The sequence below is a fragment of the Lactuca saligna genome, chromosome 8 (genome assembly GCF_052625555.1).
Source record: "Lactuca saligna cultivar CGN05327 chromosome 8, ASM5262555v1, whole genome shotgun sequence".
Lineage (NCBI taxonomy): Eukaryota > Viridiplantae > Streptophyta > Magnoliopsida > Asterales > Asteraceae > Lactuca > Lactuca saligna.
Window position 1 is genome coordinate 143,378,946 of NC_136424.1, and position 15,060 is coordinate 143,394,005.

Here is a 15,060-nt window from a genome sequence, read left to right on the forward strand (position 1 = left end):
TTCACTATATGCATTATAGACTTTGAAGAAAAAGTAGAAAATTTAGTGAAACAAAGTTTTTTTTTCCACAAAATGACAAGCACTAAGGCTATGGAAATCGGGTATACAATCATAATAAATGTAATCTAAATGTTGTAGCATGAAGTTGAGACAAAAATGAATATAACGCAAAGAAGAACCAAAGTAATTGGATTAAGAAAAAGAGTGATTTTATATTTTATAGACTTATACAGTACAAAACTATAAAATATAAGTGTTCAATGTTGGAACACATACCAAAATTAAACCAAATGGCAACCCAATACACAAAATCATAGCCCAATACAAGAAATCGAAGTCCATTAGATCCCAACTATGATTTTAATTTCTTATTTTCATCACTTCTTATCCAAAACAACATTTTTTAGATCACGTTGAGTCCAAAACCGAACCTGAAAATTGATTCAGCCCTTTATTCAAAAGAAACTCTGTAGATCATTGTTAAAGATATCAAGAAAAGCATCCATTTGTTTCACCGGAAGTGACAACCCAATTCGCTAAGCATACAAACCTTTCCAACTGATCATCTTCATCGTTTCTTTCTTGAAACCCAACACGAGATTTAGCTATACAACTCCATACATAACCACATGCTACTGAAAACGACGATATGTATCCAGATGTTGGAAGTTGAATGGATACCCATTTCTTCATCGAACTGATTCTCTCTTTCGTCAAGAAAAACGTTGCTCGAACTTTAGAACTCGGGACAACAAGCTCAGGAATTTGATAATCTGCATTCAAAGCTTCAACACCAGGTTGGTTCATGAAGATTTCGTCTAAAGATTCTGGGTATTTGAGAAGTCGATCGTAAAACGGAAAGGACCCATTATATGTGTCATGTTTAGCAATCGAGGTCCACATCTTTAGGAAATCGAACTTGGTGGTTGCATCACAAAGAACATGGTGATTTCAGATTTGTGATCCCAATGGAGAAACCCAAGTTCTTGAAATACGTAACCTGAACTGCGAAAAGAGGAATGGAGAGAAATTCGGATGCATTAGTGACATGACCTAATGGAGGAACAAGAGGATAGAAGATGTCACATGCTCGAGGGTGGTTTCCTACAAGATCTTTGAAATCGAGATGAGATTCTGCGACTGTAAACTCGACAGAATTGCCATCAACATGACGGATTTCTGGTTTTGTTGGATTAGGAAAGACGATTAAGTTGCTTGCGAATGGGAAAAAGTGTTGAAGAGTGATGGATAATGAGTGTTTGAGAATGGGAAGAGCTGTTTGGGTGAATTTAGGTTTAGAATGTGGGAAATCGTAAAAGAAAAGCTGGTGAATCGGAAAGTGGAGCAGCCATATGATGTCGAAGAAAGTGAGGGGTAGTGAGTTCTCGCCGACGGTGGCCGACGGCGGAGATATTCTGCAGGTTTCAAGGACAGTCAACATATGGATACGGGTGTCGGCTGTTATTTAGTATTTACATATGGACACGATTTTAACGTGTTGATTTTTCAAGTCAACTTTTTTTTTGTTATTTTTACTATTTGGACTTTGGAGACCACTTTAACATATGGGGCTTTTTCAATTTCCTTATTAAGAAATGGGGTGATCGGCCCATCAACTCACCATTTTTTAGTTTATATCTTGCATTATAAATTCCATTGGTCTTTCCATTTTTAATTGTTATTTTAAAATGTAATTATATTTGATATGCACTTTTAGCAAGTTATATCATCGAAAATATCTCACTAATAAATAATAATAAAAAAAAAATAAAAAACATAAGGCTGGAGGGTACGTGTGAAAAGTTTTCCTCACTTTTTGTCTGTCACGTGATTCTTTTACTCGCCAAAAATCAAGGTGTATGTCGGAAATGTTTATTTATTATTTTTCTAAAAAATAAAAATAATTGATTTTTATGATTTAATTTTTTTTAAATGAGTAAAAAATATAAAATTAATTAAAAATAAAAACGACTACATTAATTAAAATAAAAGTTACATAAAAACCTAAGATTTAAATAACTAGAAAAAAAACAAACAAACAACAATCTGCCGAAAATATTTTTGCATAATCCGCTCATTTTTCTTTAAAATGAGCTCCAAAGCCGGTTCCAAAAGATGGTCAATGTTTTCCATCAAGAGTCCCATATCCTTCATTTCTTATTTCTCTGCACGCTCATTCTTTTTTGCTTATTCTTTTTCTTTGTCGAACGTCAAAAGTTTAGTGAAATTAAGATTATATTGATCAAATTCAGTTATTTTCCGCATTTGGTCCGTGTCCATGCTGAAATCCGATGCACCCCAAGAAGTCTCATTTCCCTTCCCTTTTGTTTTGCCCCTACCCATCAGTCGGGTAATTTTTTGTAGCTCGAGTTCGTCCACCTCATTTAAATCTAAACCGATCCGAGCATCAGAGGAAGTTGTGTAACCACTAGAGCCCGTTTCTGTTCGCTTTGATTGTTGTACTCCAAGTATAAACTATTGCTCGTATTTTTTCCACCCACGACTTTTAATCAACATTTTCCAACAATCGTGTCACTTGAATGACTTTCCCACTTCATCTAAAAAAATGCAAAGTTTCCTTAAGTATTTCTTCATCTTCTTGGTTTTATACCTTAAATAACTTTGGTTATAATTTTAAAATAAATTGTCAGTTCAATACATATCGATTGAAGGCAAACGGGCAACAAGTTGCACCGTTAGTCTTTTCTGGATGGCAAAACCAATTCTTTTGAAAACAACATTTGTGGATCTAGGAGATATGACATTATAATGCATGACTCGTTGGACTATATTAAGGAGCTCCACCGCCTCTAGTGCGAGAAAACCAAATGTATCGAATGCAAAAGGAACAAACACATGTTGATCTTCTTGGTCGCTTTTCTGTTGATTTTTAAGGTTTTTATATAACTCGTTCATTTTTTAAACGGTTTTCGCTATTTCTCGAAACGTTGAATTCAATTGATGATTAATACGATACTTGTCACCTTTTCCTATCTCCTTACGAAACCTCTCAAAAATGTGAAACCAAAAATGATCCGTCGCTTGTGCATTCCCATCGCCGAATCCTTTGAAATGTCAACCCAAGCTTTTACCACAATTATCTCTTCAAGTGGAGTCCATGGTTACGACTTCTGTCTTCCCGGTTGTACGACACCATCCTTCAATTGTTGTTTTCCTTTACGGCTCTGGAGGGGTGGTGTGGGTTGAGTTTCCCGCATAATCTCTTCATCCGACTCATCGAAGATTTAGTATTGTTGTTGAGATTGAGAGGGTTGTGTTTGGATTTGGATTTGAGATTGAAAGAGTGAGATTTGAGTTTGGGGTTGATTTGGTGAAAGTTGATCAAGAAATACAACAAAGTTTGATAACATATTTAGAGTAACATTTGAAACTTGCATCGGGTAAAATTGCTTAAAATTTTGTTATTAGAATTGTAATGGAGATTGATTGAGAGGATCGAGTTGTGGACGATAAACCTTTTGAGATGAATTGATAGCGAAAATGTTTCGAGTTGGGGTGCTTGAATTCGAAACATTTGTTTTTTTTTTTTTTTTTTTCCTTCTATCGGAGTTTGGAATTTGGTTGTCGGGATTCTTCTTTTTTTTTTTTTTTTTTTTTTGAAGAAAATAGAGAGAAATTGATAGAAGGAGGTGAGCACGAGAGCACGATATGTTCCTCTTCTAATACTTGTTTTCCACAGACGGAACCCTAGCCAAAACCCACGAGAGCACCTTCCCTCTGGTGACGCTTCCAACCTGCAGGGCACATCGTTTGACTTTTTGTAGGACTTTCATGGAAAAGCTCATTACCATGCATTATAATTCAAGCTATTGCTTTTTAATCTTTCCAACCGAGCTATACTGGATCCATACACATGTCACATTCATATACAACTTCTAATACAAAAATACGAGTCATTACAGCGACATCGTCTAACTGTTTGATGATAGTTGCTCTAGAAATGAATTTAATTTTAATTATGGTGCCTGATATATAATGTCATCATATGACATTAGTGACATTAGTTTTAATTATACTTTAGAATGAGATAAGATCATATTCATTGAAGAGTTAAACAAAGCACTAATAACATTTTCAACATATTAAATAGAAAGAGAACCATGGATCTTATTATAGTAGTAACTAAATTCATTTTGTATATGGATCAACTACATAAGAATTTCATTCCAACATCTGTCAAACTTTAACTTCACTGGGTTGGCCATCTTACGCAAAAACTGATATTCACTTGTTTCCACTTCATCATTGCAACTTAATTTTATAAACTATCATAATTAAAAGAACATATTTGAAGTAGGATAAGAAGCACAAAACCTATTTGTAGCTTAGAGCACTTTATTGAAGAGATAATAAATAGTAAACTACATAAATAAGTTCTACAATAGATTACTTATAAATAAATAATATAAACATATAGCACATGATCATTGGTTCCAACATATTTTCCTTACTTATGCATTTTTTTATTGAACTTACTTTATATATATATATATATATATATATATATATATATATATATATATATATATATATATACACACACACACACACACACCGATTCTAGCAGATATCCAATGGGTAGCAGTTCCGTAAAAATAAAAGTCGGAACCAAAAATACTTAAGGTTGTTCCGATTCCGGAACCGACGGTTCCGAAGCGTCTCCGGATCCAAAAACGAATACCCAATTATGTTGATCATCCCATCTAGGACAAACAAATGATAATTATAAATTTCATCCAACTAAAAAAGAGTCGGAAGTTGCCCATTACTTAGAGCACTTTATTTTTTATGTAGTTTAGGGTTTAGGGTTTATTAGTGATACGATGTTTATATTATTTATTCATATGTAATCTATTCTAGAACTTATTTATGTAGTTTACTATTTACTATTTATGTAGTTTACTATTTATTGTAGAACTTATTTATGTAGTTTACTATTTATTATCTCGCAGCTAAAGACAAAGGAGGCTTGGGGATTGGGAGCCTAAAGGCACAAAATTTAGCCCTAATGGGTAAATGGTGGTGGAGATTCAAGAATTCAGGCAATAGTATGTGGGCTGAAGTGATCAAATCCATTTTCGGACCAGATGGTGGTTTCCACAGGCCCTCGGTTGCAAAGAGAAAGAGTGGGTGCTGGGGATCAATAGCAAACATCCCTAAAGACTTGGAAAAAGAAAATGTGCCTTTTCTGGAAAATTTCAAGTTGGTACCAACTAATGATGGGTCAATTAGATGGGGCTGGACTTTAGACCCATCAGGGATTTACACAGTTTCCTCTCTCAGGAGTTTTATAGATAGTTCAATCCTCCCATAAAGTAATGGTAAATGGGCTTGGAACCCGTTAGTCCCGGGGAAACTTAATATCTTAGCATGGCGGATAAGTCATGGGAAAATCCCAACCATGGCAAATTTATTTAAATTTGGTATCAGCCAAACTAGCGTATGCAGACTCTGTAATGATGCTCCTGAAACTGTATATCACATTTTAGTGGGATGTCCAATCTCAAAAGGTGTGTGGTGGCAGGTAAGCAAATGGTGGCATCTATTGGACCTCTCTTTCATCTCGGCTGGTGATCTGTTAAACTGCAAAGCAAAATTGAAAGGGCATCAGAGGCTATCCACAATTCACGAAGCTATAATGTTGGTGTATCTTTGGGTGATATGGAACTATTGAAACCAAACACTTCATGCTCCAAGTACAGGTTCAAAATCTGATTCGGCTTTGGCCTTCGAAGTAAAATCATTGGGTCATTTATGGACAAATGCACGGAATCGAAAGGGGACTTTTAATTGGCGGGAGTGGTGCTGTGACCCAATCCTTGAATGCTACAACAGGATTAAGTAGTCATGTTCTTATTTATCATTTTCTGACTTGAATTTTCCACAACACTCTTTGTTTGGGTTTTTTTTTCTTTCTTTTGTTTTTGTACCCCTAGCCCCTGGCTAGCTTTTCAGTTAATGGTTATTGCTTGCTTGTTGTTCAAAAAAAAAATCTCTTCAATGTTTTTTGTATAACCCTCCATGTTATACCCTATTGCTTGACCAATCTCAATAAAAGAATTAAGTTCTTCCAACATTGTAAAACCTTTTGGTTATACCCCATTGTTATATGGAAAACACAAACTCAAATGGTGGTCCCAAGGAAGTCGGATAGTCGCGAGGCTGAGAATGGTGGTTGGACAGATGTCTGGGGAAGAAGATACATTGTCAATCCAAACAAATATATTACCTCCTTCTTCGTATCCAATATCCCTGAAGGAACAAGCAGGTTCGTATTGAAAGAAGTTTTCAAGCCCTTTGGTAGAATCACAGACGTCTACATTTCCGGAAGAAAAAACAAAAGTGGATCTTATTTTGGGTTCATCAAATTTGGTGGTGTTAATTAAGGATGTGTATGAACTAGAGAGATCTTTGCAAATGGTTTGTTATAATCATTGTATCTTGAAGGGTAACATCTCAAAATATGAGAAAAATGACTAAAGAAGGAGGATCCATATGGAGGTTAGTAGAAAGGATTATGCTCATGTTCTACCCCACCATCCTCCCCCTACATCACACGAAAAAGCTGAAAAAAGGAAGTACAAAGATGGCAAATCTTATGCTGAGGCAGCAAGTGCCTATCATCGCACACCAACCATTCCCACGGTGGTTCTCAAGTAGGTACCTTCTATGTCAGCATGGAACAAATCCGCCCTAGTTGGGGGTAGCTCTTAACCTTCAAATTCTTACTGATATTCCAAAGCTAATTAAGTTGGTTAATTATTTTTCAATAAACGATTTCTATCCTGTTGGTCTAAGGGTAATTATACGTTTTGATCTTCCTAGCCATGCGCAAAACTTCCTTCATGATAACCATAATTGGAATAGATGGTTCAAATGGTTAAGAATGGGGGAGTACGAGGAATCAAACAACGAGAGAATTGCATGGGTGAAAATCACAGGGTCCCAATTTCTCTTCGAGTAGAAGAGAATTACTCTCTAATCGCAAATGTTGTGGGAAAACCATTGCAAGTGGATGGGAGGAATTGAAGTAATCTTGATTTATCTTACGGAACGACTTGTATTCTGACTAACTCCATCATCAAAATCAACAATGTTACGACTTGTTGTTTCAACAATAATTTTTACGAGATGGGATTGTGGTATATGACTACAATTGCCACACGTTCTTTCATAACACAACCACTCTACAACCTTTCGATGATGAAGAAACCAATGACGATTTCGTTGAATTGGAATCAGATGGGTCGACAGATGAAGAAGATGTATCTGGAACTTGGGAAAATCAAGGAACTATTGAATTAGAAGAGGGTGAGATCAATCAGAAGAACAATTCGGAACCTATGAATATCGGCGAAGTTGCACTTGCCGGAGACAACATATGACCAACGGCGGGGGAAGATATCGAGAATATTGATGAAGCATTAAAATCGGTGGACCGATCACTCTCCCATAAGGTTATGGGGTATGTTCACACGGTATTCACTAGAAAAGTGATGTCACTTATGCGCCACATCAACCCCCCCCTCCCCCGGTACATGTTCACTAGCCTTGGAAATTGTTATCTCTCTCTCTCTCTCTCTCTCTCTATATATATATATATATATATATATAAATTAAAATTAAAAGGAAATAAATTAATAACATAATTATTTAAAAATATGCATCGTTTTTCATTGTTACATACCAAGAAGTTATTTAAAAATTCATTGAAGGAGAATCAAAATATTATTGGAGCTTTTAAGATTTAAAAATCATATTAGTCGGCGTAATGGCAAATATTAGAACCAAGTATAAATAACTTTAAATTGTTGTATTTTTTGTATAGAAATTCCGAATGTTCGAGATAAGGTTTTAGAAAGATAATAAGTTGGCAAGCAGTGTTAAGGTTGAAGCCACGACAATAGTTAGTAACCACTAACTAGCAAGTGAGTGCATAGTTACTTTCATCTTAATTACACATATTTATAAAGTATTTAATATGAATTACATGCTATGTGTGCATATTATATGTGTTCTTGATATTTACGCTGAATGAACAAAATACACATATTTTATTAGATTTAAACTTTATACATATTTTATACATATAATTATGATGGGTAAAGATGGATAGATTAGAGATGAGATGAGATGAATGATGATATAGATTATAAGAAGTGAAAGATGATGAGAAGCGATGACCCAAACGATAACCCATGCGATAGCCCAGTCATCTAGCAGAGTATAGATGACAACCATAGATTATTCTAGACAGTCCAGTAAAACACTAGTAGACTCGCAACCTGTAGGTGTTGTGAACGATGTGTTCACCAGATGTACTCTAAAAACCCTGGCAACTATAGACATAGTGCCTCATAAACGAACATTGGCAGCTATGGACTTAGTGCCTTACAAATGAACATTGGTAGCTATGGATTTAGTACCCTATAGATGAACATTGGAAGCTATGGACTTATTGCCTAACAGATAACATCGACAACTATGGACTTAGTGCCAGTTGTATAAATCTTGGCAATGATGGACTTCATGCCTATTAATTAGGACAATCCTCAAGAATGAATGAGTGAATGATATATGATTCTTAGGGTAGATCCTTAAGATATAAAGAAGATAATGGTGATGGGTAATCAGGTTAGTTGTTTGATGATGAAACATAATAATTTTATTATTTTGGGTTAAAAACTCTATGTATATCACAGGTATCGATACGAAACTACATTACACTAAGAGATTAAGGGAGATGTAAATCACCAGTGTAAATGAATGTAAGGCCTTCTTTTTATTATGTTTCTGTATTGATGATGACATCCCGAAGATTTAATATAAACAAAATATATTTCTTTGGAAATGCTTTGACAATATATTTATCATGTTTTCTGTGAACAAATTCCGCAATATTATTCTTTAGAATGAATACTCTGATTTTCAAATAAGCATAAATAAAAATTTTTAAATGACCGTGAATTTGGAGGATGTCACATTGTTAGATTGTATACATTGCCAATTTTGTTTTTTAACTTCAAAAAAACATACAACTTTGACTTTACCTAGTTACAACGATTCTTTATTTATTTTTGGTCGGAAATAAAGTTATGTTAAATTTTAATTTTTCAGCTACATTCCTTCAAGATAGTGCTTTCAAACTACTTATTCCCGCCCATTGACCGTAACTTCATGTAAACAAGCTTTTAGAAACATTTTCTCTGCACCTTCAACCTTCCAACAAAAAAAAAACGCACAATTCAGCAAAACTAATGCATATTTCATGATAAACAGCAAGAACATATATGTTTTCAGCATAACATCAAACACAAATATGATTTCAACTTCAACATTTCAGCATAAAATTAACAACAAATCTGATTTCAACATTTCAGCATAACACAAATCTAATTTCAGCAAATCATTCCAATTCTTTACAAATATCTATCCATTGAAGACATGATATCCAAGCATAAAAACAGAAAACACATTTGAACATAAAAGATAGACAAAATTAGAAAAAGGAAGAAGAACGAACCTGACTTTGGGGGGAAAGAAGGAAGAAAAAAAAAAGAAGGAAGAATAACACAAAGCCGAATTTATTTATTTCAGACCAATCCATTCATAAAAACAGAAAAAAATCGAGTTTCGGGGGGGGGGGGGGGAGAGGAAGAAGAACGAACTTGGTTTGTCGGAGTCGGAGGACGCATTGTTGCAGGCGTCATCGTCGGAGGCGGCGATGTTGGGGTGCAGCGATATCGTTGTAGGCGGTGGTGAAGGGAAGAAGAACGATGCAAGGAAGATGGATGAGAATAGGAGGTCTTGTGTTTTGGTGAAGTTCGATCCTTTAGGGCACAATAGGAAATGCGTTTTTTTTTAATTCATACTTTGTTTAAGATTTAAAAAATTATGAGGCATTTACGACTTTAAGAGGTAAAAAATAAGATGTAAAAAGAAACAATCTGAATCTAAATATTTAAGACACTGCCTTTTAATTTTGCAATTAAAAGGTAAACAAATAGGGCCTAAGTCGTATCATATACGAGAAGATGAAACAAAAACATCTAAATTCGTTCAAGAAATGGAAAAAAAAAGATTGATTTACACATGAGTTCTAGGAGAAGAGTCTAATCCATCATCACAATTTGGCGAGGTCATCTTCTTCATGATAATAGTGACTCTTGAGACTGGGTTTCAATTCTACTAGAATTGAATCATGAATTGAAATTCTATCAGAATCTAATCTCGAATTACAATTCAGCTCAAAAGGGTAACTTACTTTTATAAAAAGAATCAAGTCTTTTTTTTCATTTTTAGAGACTAATGATTCAAAGTGAAATAATGCATGTTACTTATCTTTTAGGAAGCAAGAAGTCTAGCCCTACCTCGTTAGTTGAAGATCTAAAGTCAAAGGAAATAAATTCCCTTCTAGGAAGCGAGAAGCTCAGGTAACAAATAGCAATGTCATTCAAACTTTTAAATTCTTCTATGTAGTAGTTTAGCAACACGTTTGATCAATCTTGAAATCACTTTCAGATTAATGTTTTCTTTTTATCATCCTTCTCTATTGAGATATTTTCTTTTTCGCACTTGTTCTACTAGATTAATGCTTTCGATCTTAATATTCATATTACCATAATAGTGTTTTCTAAATTTAAGATTTTCGTGTATATTTTCTACAATTATTTCTAACGATGGGTCACAATTGTCCCCTGGCGATAGTGTTTCATGTGATGAAACAAGCTTTCGATACCTTCTGAAGCATAACTTATCTGAACTATGTTGAATCATGGAGCTCTTGGTATGTTTCTTGGCTTTTTCTTTCATATATTTTAAATATGTTTTTACTATCATTATAGTTTATATCAATACTACTTGATAATAATAGTTTTATATCTTCTTATTTCCAAATGTAAACATCTACAAGAAGAAGTGAAGAAAATGGTGGAAAGATTTATTGAATATGTTATTTGAGAATTATCAACTGAACAAGGAAACCGCAAATACAGGACATGTATTCTTGATATCTCTGGTATGTTGTTTTAGAATCTTAAAAGGCGTAATTTTTTTTTTTTTTTTTTTTTTTTTTTTGAATTATACTAACTCGTATAATTTGTTAAATATTGGTTGTTGCATTATTGGATTGGTTTTGCATTGTTAAAGAAGAAGCTTGATACGAAACAAAATATTTCTATTGTGAACAAACACTTAAATTTCACTTGTGAATAAGAGGAAATAAACTTAGTATACTGGAACAAGCAGATCTTCCAAAAAAAAATACATTATTCATTGTTATATTCTTACACAATAATCTATAATAAAGGTATATTCTGGTAGAATAGTCTACGTATTGTATTTATTTGTTATTAGTGAGTATTATATTATCATAAAACAATATATAACTGTTTTTATTTTTAAAAATGAGAAAAAAAAAAGTTTAACTTGTATCTAAAATTTTGTTATTCTTTAAAAGTTCATTCAATCAATATTCTGATAAAATGATATTTTATATACTCTGATAAAATAACATTATGACAGAACATTATGAAAGAACTATTCTTCTTACAAATTAATATTCTAACGTAATAAAATCGGTTTTTGGCTAGAAATTACGTAACTAATGAAATCAAAGTAATTAAAAAAATCATTTTTTTTTCAATCAAGAGAATTAAATATCTCCTAAAATATAGGATTTTTTTTTAATTTATATTAATTAACTAAAATATCTTTATAATGAAATTAGACGATATTTTCAGTTATCTTTAATTCAATAATATATATTAACCATTTTTTAAAATAACTAAAATGATTGATCCACAATTAATTTTATATTTACACAATATATAGTTATAATACAATAACCTAACACACACACACTCTCTCTCTTTATATATATATATATATATATATATATATATATATATATATATATATATATATATATATATATATATATATATATATATATAACTTAATTAATCATATTACAATAATAGCAATATAATAAAAAATACTTGGAAAACTAGAAAATTGTTCGAATATACAAATATATAAATTTATTTGCATACATCTGTATATGTGTAATATTTTTAAAGTGCAATATTTATTTAATCGATTATTAAGATATAAAATTTTATTTGATAAATTGATTACTTAATAATACGATATTTAACTTAAAAGTACTTAAACATAAAAACTAAAAAAAAAAAAAAAAAAAAAAAAAAAACTTTCATATTTTTTTATAACATAAATTATAAAGTTTTGTTAATAAAAAAAAATGCAAGTCAAATTTATAAAAAATTACTAAATATGAAAAAGATTTTATAAATCTATTTACATTTGAAAAAAAAAAAATAAAGGAATAAATCAGAAATATTCTTTTTAATACTAAAATAGTAGAATGGAAATTAATCACTTTCCCCACGAATATGTAAAATAATGACGTTAAGGATTAGTGGTAGTATAAGTGGATGGTTGTATACATAAAGGCTTTTGTCTTATTTGAAAGTACGGTGATATTCTTCAATCACATAAAAATTAGATCTCTTTAAAAATTATATACAATGATTTAAAAAGAATCAAACTTATTACGTGTATTGCTTGTCCTTATTTGTTAAAACTAGACAAACAGAGCATGTCGAGTAAAATATATAGGAAGATTCTTAGAAACATACATTATTATAAGTATAATATAATAATAATGTTTATAATGTAAATTAGAGGTGTACAACTCATGGATTCATAATCACTTACCATCCACACATATCAAACATGAGTGGACCAAATTTGTCACCAATATTCGTGTACCATGAATTGTACCAACTATTTTTAATTCATTTTTATTCAAAAATTATTTCGTTATTGTTTTAACACTGCCTATCTTATTCTCGCTATATCTTCAAGAAAAATTGAGTTGTTTTTTTTTGGTTAAATTGTTGTTTGATTCAGATATGTATTGAATTTATTGGTATGCATAAATTTTGAGTAAGTTGGTCTATTTAAACGCTTTATAATTTTATATTTTAAGATAAAATATAGATGTTTTAATTGTCGTCGTCATTTTTGAATTCTTTCCACAGTATATTTCAATTATTTTTCACTTCCAAGACCATTGATCTTGAATTAACACGATTACGAGTACATGGTGGTCCGGACTAAGAAGCCAATCTAGGACTCCGGACTAGGAGCAGTTCGTGTCTCCTGATCAACACTAGAAATACTATCCCTTTAAAATGTTTCAGTATGGCATATAATGGCATACATTCACTCAACACTATGTCTCTTCTCTCACACTTCTTAGAGTATCCACCTCCTAAGTTAGGTGTAAAGAAATCGTTGTTATCTATAGATTACTATGATTTGTTTCCTTATTTTTTCCTATTTTCTAGATTGTAAGTTGAGTATGTTCAGAGGAAGTATATATATAGAAAGTGGTTCAAATAAAAACCAAACAAAATTAAGAACCCTAAAAACTATAGAAAGTGGTTCAAATAAGAACAAAAAAAATTAAGAACCCTAAAAACTATGTTTTTTTTATTGTTAATAAAAAAAATTTTATTATTATTTTATTATTATTTTATTTTTTTTAATGTTTTCATTAAGAAAATTCTACCTCTTATTTCTATGGTAATATTTTTTTAACATATACCATTTTAATTTTGCAGCAAAATATATAAAATTTAGCTAAAAAATAAAATTATGCTTTGAAAAATTCAATTGTTTTTCTAAACTGTATTTTTTTTAACATCATTTATAAGACGTATTCACAGTTTAATAAACATATTAATTTACTAATACCTATTTTAAGATTTTAATACATACGTTCAATCATATTTTAATACAAAATTTCTATAAAATATACAACTTAATAAAGTCTATTTTTTTTTTTAGTTTAATACATAAAATCACAACATAATACAGTCCATTATAAACTAATTCAAACATTCAAAGAAATCAAACCCAAATTCTCGCATCACCACGACTAACTACTACACGTTGCTACCAACCACATATGCCACCATCGAAATCGTCATTCCTTCAAAATCCAATCTTTATATAAAATCATGGATTCACCGTTTAAATATTATATTCACAGTTTAATAAATTAACTAATTCACTAATTCGTAGTTTATTGAAAAATAGTTATAAAACTATTACGTTTTCTTACATATTTATACAACATAAAAAATAAATATATTCACAAGAAAATTAATACAGTTATATATAAATCATTCATATTTTAACACAAAGTTTGAAGAGTCCAAGTTAGTGGTTTGGTCTAGACTTTACAATGTAATAGTAGTTTGGTATAGATGGAGTGTGTTAGTGTGTGTGTGTGTTTGATGGTTTACGGTTGTAATGAGTTTACGGCCGTAAACTCTTTTCAGTCGTGGTCCCTATAACAGTCTATTTTGGTTGTTGATGCCTTATTGTTCACGGCTTCCTATCGAGTTGTACCAGACGTTTATAGCTATAAAACGTGTGCAAGCTTGGTTTATTCTCTTCTCGCTTTTATTCTTGTTTTGTGTGATTGTGTTTGCTATTGATCTCTGGTAAGATCCGTTCTCAGGACCTTACAATTGGTATCAAAGCAAAACCAACGTCAAAGGCATTCTACAATCGTTTTTGAAGCGAGTTTTTGTTGGCTAAAGATTAAGTTCGTGTTTTTCTGCAAGAGGTTTTTTAGTGTCATCGAAAAACTGAAAAATTTGTTGATTACGGCTTGAGATTACGACCGTAATCTCTGTTTACGGTCGCAATCTCATCAAAGTTCTTCGACCGTATTCTTGCACTGTAAAACCTTGGAGCGTGAATCTTCAACCGTATTCTTGGACCGTATTCGTACAGTCGTGAACCTTGGACCATATTCCTTTTTCGACCGCAAACTTAGAGTTTACGGCCGCAAACTATTTTTGGGCAGTAAACTCCTTTTTGACAGTAAATCGGATTTTAACTGTGATAAAGAACTCAATTTAAATTTTAATTAATTTGTTTTATTTCACATTTATTAAACAATAAAATGGAATCTCAAAGTCAAACTCATTTTCAAGAACT

General features: G+C 31.9%; 1 pseudogene; it reads right to left on the minus strand.

Annotated features, from left to right (window-relative positions):
* Positions 1-207: 207 nt before the first annotated feature.
* On the minus strand, positions 208-1,475 carry LOC145008175 (malonyl-coenzyme A:anthocyanin 3-O-glucoside-6''-O-malonyltransferase pseudogene; annotated as a pseudogene).
* Positions 1,476-15,060: the final 13,585 nt, after the last annotated feature.